The sequence below is a fragment of the Chrysochloris asiatica genome, unplaced genomic scaffold (genome assembly GCF_000296735.1).
Source record: "Chrysochloris asiatica unplaced genomic scaffold, ChrAsi1.0 scaffold00062, whole genome shotgun sequence".
Classification (NCBI taxonomy): Eukaryota; Metazoa; Chordata; class Mammalia; order Afrosoricida; family Chrysochloridae; genus Chrysochloris; species Chrysochloris asiatica.
In genome coordinates this window covers 7,807,203-7,814,380 of record NW_006408580.1, presented here as the reverse complement: position 1 = coordinate 7,814,380, position 7,178 = coordinate 7,807,203, and positions in this window count along the sequence as shown.

The window sequence follows — 7,178 nt, the reverse complement described above, 5'->3', positions numbered from 1 at the left end:
GAAGATGAGTACTAGCAAAATTTGAGATGCTTTCCAGAGATACAGCTACACTAGAGATGGAGGCAGAGATGAGGACATGGAGTGATAGAGCAGCTGAGGACTCTATGCTAATGGAAAGAGAAAGGCTGTGTGCTGGCAACCAGGAGGCAGACTTGCAGTATGTGCCATTTGGTTGTTTAATTGATTATATATTCCTGAGTGTTTTTGTGTACATCCTCCCACCCCATCCTCCAAAAAACAGAGGATAGAAGCAAATACTGTTTAATGATGAAGTATAGAGGAGATTGCAATCATTACAATGAAATGATGAGTGTAAAACCAATGTTCTCTCCTGAAAAAAATTAAACCTAGACTTGTAATATTGAAGGATTTTATGGGCAAAATATTGAATGATGCAGAAAGCAGAAACAGAAGATGGAAAGAACACAGAAACTCACTGTACCAAAAAGAAACAGTAGACATTCAAGCATTTCAAGAGGTAGCATATGATCAAAAGCCAATAGTACTGAAAGAAGAAGTTCAAGGTGCACTGAAGGCATTGGCAAAGAACAATGTTCCAGGAATTGATGTAATACAAATTTAAATCTTTCAACAAACTGAAGCAACACTGGAGGCTATGCTAAGAAATTTGGATGGCAGCTACCTGGTCAATGGATTGGAAGAGATCCATATTTTTGCTCATTCCAAAGAAAGGTAACCAAATGGAATGTAGAAAGCATGGGATGATATCATTAATTTCACATGAAAGTAAAGTTTTGCTAAAAATAATTCAAAGACAGATGCAACTGTATATTGACAAGAAATTGTCAGAAGTTCAATATGGATTCAGATGTTGGCTTGGAATGAGGAATATCTTTTTTCTCGCATCAGATGGATCTTGTCTGAAAGCAGAGAATATCAGAAAGAATACCTATACTTTATTGACTATGAAAAGGCCTTTGATCGTGTGGATCTTGTCATGCTTTTGGATAGCATGGGAGAATGGGTATTCCAGAACCATTAATTTTGCTCATGAGGAACCTGTACATTGACCAAGAGGCAGACATTCAAACAATACAAGGAGACAATGAATGGTTTAAAGTCAGGAAAGGTGTATACCAAGGCTGCATTCTTTTACCATACTAATTCAGTCTGCACGTTGTGCAAATAATCTGAGAAGCTGAACTATACAAAGAAGAATGTGGCACTAGGATTGAAGAAAGATATACAGATGATACAACCTTGCTTGCTGAAAGTGAAGAGGACTTAAAATACTGTTGAAGATCAAAGACCACAGCCTTTGGTATGGGCTGTACCTCAATGCAAAGAAAACAAAACTACTCACTACTGGTCCAATAAATAGCATCATGATAAATGTAGAAAAGATTGGAGGTGTCAATCTTGGAACCACTCTCAAAATTCATGGAAGTATCTGTCAAGTAATCAAAGGATGCACCACATTACACAAATCTGTTGCACAATATCTCTTTGAAGTGTTCGAGAGAAAAGATGTCCTTTTGAGGATTAAGTTGTACCTGACCTAAGCTAGAGTGTTTTAAAGACTTTATATACATGTGAAAGGTGGACAATGACTAAGGGAGGCTGTAGAAGAATTGATGCATTTCAGTTTTGGTGTTAGAGAAAAATATTACCATGGACCGTCAGAAGAACTAACAACTCTGTGTTGTAAGAAGTACAGCCAGAATGCTCCTTATAAGCCAGGATGTCAAGACTTTGCCTCTCATACTTTGGACACATTATCTGGAGGGAATTGTCCCTGTAGTAGGGCACCATGCGTGGTAAAGTGGAGGGTCAGCGAAAAGGAGGAAGACCGCAACAAGATACATTGGTACAGTGGCTGCAGCAATGGTTTCAAGAGTAACAACTATTGTGACAATGGTGTAGGATTGGGCAGTGGCTTTTTCTGTTGTGCATGCAGTTGTTATGGATCAGAACTGACTCGACAGCACCTCTGAGACAGGTAACAGACACCCTTTTAGGCAGTCCTGAAGGAAACCACTTGTCAAACCTTTGATGGGAAGGTTAGGCATATAAACTTGATCTGCCCTAGATGAGAGAAGATGTAGGCCGGCTGAAGCTCAGACAGGAAATGACAAATGGTCCTTGAACCACATTTTCTGCATTCCAAACATCCCAGAGAGCATGTCTGATATTGGATTTCCTGTTAACTTTAGCCTGCCCTTTAGGTTAGCAAAAATAATTATGCCTTGTGATTCAATTATTTTTTTACTGGCTATCCAGATAATAGGGTTGTCATTTAGTCCCTATGGTGGGTTCTTCAGTTCTGGGCCGGCTTTAGTCGTATACATTCTCCTTGAGAGGATTCTGGAAAACTTTAGGCATTCTGATTTCTTAAAGGGAGCCATGTCCTTGCTGAGAGTGTTGTTTAGTTCACTATGATGTTTCCATACATTGCAAACTTCAAAGTTGATCCCAAGAAGGTAATGAGAAGGATTTAAAATTACATTTACTAAACACTTTTAATGTGCCAGGCATTTTTCAGAGAATTCTGCACATATCAGGTCCTGACATGGCACTGCAAGGTTCACACAGGATTATTAACTGCTAGGTCATCAGTTCAAACCCACCAGCTGCTCCTCAGAAAGCCTGTGCAAAGTTGCTCTGAGTCATGACTGATTTGATGGCACTTAACAACAACAACATATGCAGTAGATACTACTCATATTTCTATATTACTGATGAGGAAATTAAGACTCAGTGGTTGTGGTAGAGCTGTTGTGGTAGAGCTATATTGTACCTCCCAGATTTCCCTTCAATGAAGAATTGGTTGTCTCAGCATCTGAAAGGCCTTCAGCTGACTTCTTCAGCTGTCAATCACTTTAGGATTGCCTTGGCTACAGAAAGTTGTCTTATCCAAGGTAATACCCTTTCAGTGTGTGGCCTCCTTTCACTGGAGCCTGAATCCCACTGTTCATATCTCCTTCCAACACTACGTCATGTTGACAGCTTGAAAGAGGCAATGGTGGAAGTATTTCTATCCTATAAATTAGTTAACACTACAAAATCACTCTTTGTCCCCTTCAGAGAACCAGTTGTTAAATATCTACCCATATCCATAAATATATGGTAAGACAAAGGTTAATCATCTCAACAAAACAGGAGTAAACTGTAAGACCATTCTAGCTTCAGGGTTCCTTGAGGGCTTGAGTGAGGCTGTCAGTCAGGCTTCCCCTTCTATTCATAACTTCTTTCCTCACATCTTTTCAACCCCATCCCCATCCCTGAAATGAACATCTTACCTGCTAAATTCCTCTCTTTCTGAGGAATCCAATGCTTCAAAGTAACCTTCTACCTAGGACATTCAGGTAATAAGAGGCAGGCCAAGAACTTAATCACGTGTCTTGTTCCATGAAGTATGTTTTAGTTGTCAGTGATAGATTCCTGGATAATACCTGCTTTCTACTTCTCACCAGTTTCTATTTTACATAGCTCTTTTAACAACAGGAAATCTTTTGAATGAAAACTTCAAGAAATTAACTATTCTGCACCTCATATTTTACAAAAGTTAAAATTGAGAAGGTAATTTTGATGCCCAAGTAATGATGTTGTTGTTGTTAAGTGCCATCGAGTCGATTCTGACCCATAACAACCCTCTATAAGATTTCCAAGGAGAAGCTGGTGAGCTTGAACCACTGACCTTGCAGTTCAAATGACTTTGCAGTCTGATGCATTCATTAGCCCATAGCGCCACACCAGGACTCCTAAGGATTCAGTCACCTTGAAAGCATTGTGGAATATCGACTTGGAAATGTTGATGCTATAGGTAAACTATGTCTTAAGTTTATCCTCTTTTCCGTTCAATACCATCAATTCAATTTATCACATTTATCATTTCTTACAGTGCATCAATACAGGAGAAAGATGAAGCTTTCTGTTTTCTTAAAGATTTATTGCCTCAGAAAACCTATACAGGGTTGCGATGAATTGGAACCAACTCAGTGGCATGTAGCAGCAGTGGCATAGTGATATAAAACACTGGAATAGGTACTATGAGGAATACAAGCTAAGAAGGCAGGAAATGCCAAAACAAAGCATACTGGTACATTGGCATAAGTGAAGTGTAATAGAACGCTTGGTACTGATGATACTAATTTTACTGATGATCTTGGAATAGGTGAAATTAGAATTTGGTGTTAAAAATTGATACTTTGATAGAAAGCTATGGAAAGTAAAAAGGCAAACTTGAAAGTGGAAATAGCTGGAATAATTATTGTAAAAAAACAGTTTCAGAGAGTATAAAGAGGGAAACATTGTTCTGGTGTATCTCGAATGTCTAGTTATGCCATTTATCTGTAATAAATAACATCCCTATTTTATGGATGTCCTTTATCAAGTTTTAGTTTTCTAGAAGGATTTAAAAACATCTAGAATTGGATATTCTTTTAATCCTAATTGTATTCTGATTGTTGTTTTTTTCATTCTTTTTTTCCTTGATGGTGTGTGGTTATAGCAAAAATGTGAAATGCTATAGCTTTTTCTTACACATATTCAACCAGGTCAGCTTGAACTGCAAAGTCAGTGGTTCAAACTTACCAGCCGCTCCTCAGAAAGCCCATACAGGGTCACTATACAGAAAGTCTATACAGAGTCAAAACTGACTTAATGGAACTTAAGAGCAACAACATTCAGGCATTAACAGCCAACAGAGTTAAAGAATAGTTCCAAAGGAATCTTTGTTAGGAAAAAAGACATTAAAAAAAAAAAAAAGTAGGAAAGGAGGTACGGCTGGGAAATTTAGGCTTTATAACAATGGAAACACCTTTTGATGCTATATTTGGGTATTTGAAACTTTTAATTTAATATTGAAGCAAGAGAAAAATAGATCAGATCTATCTGTCGAGAATATAAAGACAAAAATATGGATGTGCATTGGAATGGAAGAGTCTGGAATAAAGAAGCTATAGGGATAGGTGAGGTGAGAGTTAAGGACTTGTGGACTGTGGGGATAGTAATGGGGACAATAATACAGGTTTAGAAGGTAGAATTGATAGAAAGTTGATAATGTGGGGAAGTGAGAGATTGTTGTTATTTGGCGTTGTTGAGTTGGTTCTGAATCATAGGAACCCTATGCAAAATAAAATGAAACACTACCTGATCCTATGACATACTCACAATTGTTTCTATGTTTGTGGCCATTGTTGCTGCCACTGTGTCATTCCGTCTCACTTAGGGTCTTCCTCTTTTTCACTGGTCTGTCCTGATAACATGTCCAAAATACATGAGATAAACCGTTAACATCCTTGTTTCTATGGAGCATTCTGGCTGTGCTTATTCTAACTCACAATTTGCCAGCAACTCACAATCTTCTGCCAGTCCATGGCACATTTAATATTCTTCATGAATACCATAATTCAAAGGTATCAATTTCTGTTTAATTTTCCTGGTTCATTGTCCATCTTTAACATGCATATGCGGCAACTGAAAATACTTTGGCCTGGGTACTTTGGGACCTTAATCCTCAAAGTGACATCTTTACTTTTTTGCACTTTACTAAAGAGATATTTTACACTTGCTTTACCCAATGTAACATCTGTCCTTGATTTCCTGACTGCTGATTCCATGAACACGTATTGTAGATCCAAATGAAATGAAATCCTTGAAAATGTCAGTATTTTTTTCAGTTTATCGTAATGTTGCTTACTGGCTCAGGTGTGAGGAATTTTTGTTTTCTTTGTGTTGAGGTGTAATCCATATTAAAGGACGTAGTCTGATTTTCATTGTTGTTGTTATGTGTGGTTATAGCGAAAATGTGAAATGCTATAGTTTTTTCTCACACATATTCAACCATGTCAGCTTGAACTGCAAGGTCAGTGGTTCAAACCTACCAGCCCCTCCTCAGAAAGCCCATACAGGGTCACTATACAGAAAGTCTATACAGAGTCAAAACTGGCTTAATGGAACTTAAGAGCAACAACATTCAGGCATTAACAGCCAACAGAGTTAAGGAATCTTTGTTGGGGAAAAAGATATGAAAAAAAAAAAAATGTGTTAGTTCTGACACATAGCAAGTCTGTATAGGATTTCCAAGGAGGAACTTGTGGGTTTGAACTGCTGGCCTTGTTAGTAGTTCAGTAGTTAGCATTCCAGTGCTTATCCTACAGCACCATACCAGTATGCTTATCTTCATTAGTAAGTGCCTTAAGTTATCTTCACTTTCAGCAAGGAAGGTTGTATCACCTGCATATCGCAAGTTGTTATTGAGTCTTCTTCCAATCTTCATGCTAAATTCTTCTTCATACAATCTACTTTGTAGGATTATTTGCTCAGCATACTGATTAAATGAGTGTGGTGAAAGGATACAATCCAGACTACTTTCCTGATTTAAAAACATAAAGGATCCCCCTTGTTCTCTTTGGATGATTGTTGTTGTTGTTTTGTGCCATGGACTTGGTTCTGACTCATAGCGACCCTGTACAGGGTTTCAGAGGTTGTAAATCTTTACAGGAGCAGAAAACCTCATATTTATCCCATGGAACAGCTGGCAGTTTTGAACTGCTGACCTTGTGGTTGGCAGCCCAATTCGTAACCACTATGCTACCAGAGCTCCTCTTAGTTTATATTCAGGTTCTATATGAGCACAGTGTTTCTCTGCTATTCATAAGGTTTTCAGTGACTAAATATTTGGAAGTAGTTCATCACTCCTTCTTCCTAGTCTGTCTTCATCTGGAAATTCATCTGAAACCTGTCCACCATGGGTGACCCTGCTGGTATTTAAAATAACGGTGGCATAACTTTCAGAATCACAGCAACTCACAAGCCACCACAGTACAACAAACTGACAGACAAGTGGTGATCTTGGCTAAAAGCAAAGACTATCAGGACGATGTTTACCTGTGCTTTATTGACTACGCAAAGGCTTTTGATTGTGTGGATCATGACAAGCTATGGACAACATTGCAAAGTATACTATTCCAAAACACTTAATTGCGCTCATGAGGAATATGTACCTGGAGCAAGAGGCAGTTGTTCGAACAGAACATGGGAAAACTGAATGGTTTTAAATTAAGAAAAGTGTGAGACAAGCTTGTATTCTTTCACCATACTTATTAAACCTGTATGCTGAGCAAATAATCCAAGAAGCAGGCCTCTATGAAGAAAAACATGGCATCAGGATTGGAGGAAGACTCATTGACAACCTGCGATATGCAAATGATACA